Raw genomic sequence first — 1,575 nt, 5'->3', positions numbered from 1 at the left:
TTCGAAATTCAGTTAATGAGTTGCCTCCTTGGTTAATCATTTGTCGCTCTGACTCTTGGTTAACCAGTTGTCGATGTTCAAAATTTCAGTTAATGAGTTGCCTCCTTGGTTAATCATTTGTCGCTCTGACTCTTGGTTAACCAGTTGTCGATGTTCGAAATTCAGTTAATGAGTTGCCTCCTTGGTTAATCATTTGTCGCTCTGGCTTTTGGTTAACCAGTTGTCGATGTTCGAAATTCAGTTAATGAGTTGCCTCCTTGGTTAATCATTTGTCGCTCTGACTCTTGGTTAACCAGTTGTCGATGTTCAAAATTTCAGTTAATGAGTTGCCTCCTTGGTTAATCATTTGTCGCTCTGGCTTTTGGTTAACCAGTTGTCGATGTTCAAAATTTCAGTTAATGAGCTGCTCTTATGTTCTATGATTTCCGACCTTGACAACTCATTAACCAGTGTTTCAAACAATGCACCAGGCCATTTGACGACCCCAACTCGGTTCCACAAGCGGGAAAGCAGCACCCCCAAGCCCCGGTAAGGCGGCCGAATACATTCCCATCCTGAATTCCGTCCCAAATGTGAATGACAAGTTTTCAGTTAATCATTTGCCACCTTGGTTCATCATTTGCCACTCTGACTTTTGGTTTCCCAGTTGTCAGTTTTCACATTTCATTTACTGAGTTGACTTTGTCTTTCTCACTCTGTGTATCTCTATCTTCTCTCTGTCTCTCTCAGTGTATGCGAGTGTCTGTGTGTGTTCCACTGCCGCCCGGCCAACCGGGTCCAAAGGCCCGCCACGTTACACACGAAAAACCCCAGTCTCGCTTCGGAGCGACGGGCACCCGGCTTCTCGGTGTCGGACCGACTCCGTTCAGATACCGTTGGATGCCCCTTGCCCCTGGCTTGCTCTGACAGCCGGCGCGTGCAGGCCGCCCCCTGCCCCGCCGTCTCAGTGGTCGGAAAGCGGTCTCCAGCCAACGGCTGTACCTCGGCCGCGGAAAGGGGCAGCTACACAAGCGAGGTACTGCTCTGTGCGGCCCCGCCACCCCGTTCAGCTGCCGTTGTTCCCGACCGGATCGGACTTTCCTTCCCGACGTTATCCCCGATAAGCTGCCGCTGACCGACGGCCCGTCAGCCGCTGCGGGACGGCGACACTTTCCCGAACTCGCCCGGGGCCACTTCGGCAATATAGTGTGCGCCGGAGCCGGGGCTTTCCAACGAGCCATCCCCGAACGAAATCGGACACGGGAGTCGGGAGCGACAGGCGTTCGACTGGTGCCGGGCAACCGGGTCCAAACGCCCGCCTTGTTAAACACACGTACACCCCAGGCTCGATTCGGAGCGACGGGCACCCGGCTTCCCGGTGTCGGACCGACTCCGTTCAGATACCGTTGGATGCCCCTTGCCCCTGGCTTGCTCTGACAGCCGGCGCGTGCAGGCCGCCCCCTGCCCCGACGTCTCAGTGGTCGGAAAGCGGTCTCCAGCCAACGGCTGTACCTCGGCCGCGGAAAGGGGCAGCTACACAAGCCAGGTACTGGTCTGTGCGGGCCCGCCACCCCGTTCGGCTGCCGTTGATCCGGA

This window comes from Somniosus microcephalus, unplaced genomic scaffold, assembly GCF_052327205.1.
Source record: "Somniosus microcephalus isolate GS21.2 unplaced genomic scaffold, FLI_Smic_1.0 scaffold542, whole genome shotgun sequence".
NCBI classification, from domain to species: Eukaryota; Metazoa; Chordata; class Chondrichthyes; order Squaliformes; family Somniosidae; genus Somniosus; species Somniosus microcephalus.
The sequence above is the reverse complement of the archived record's forward strand: the minus strand, read 5'-3'. Positions refer to the sequence as shown.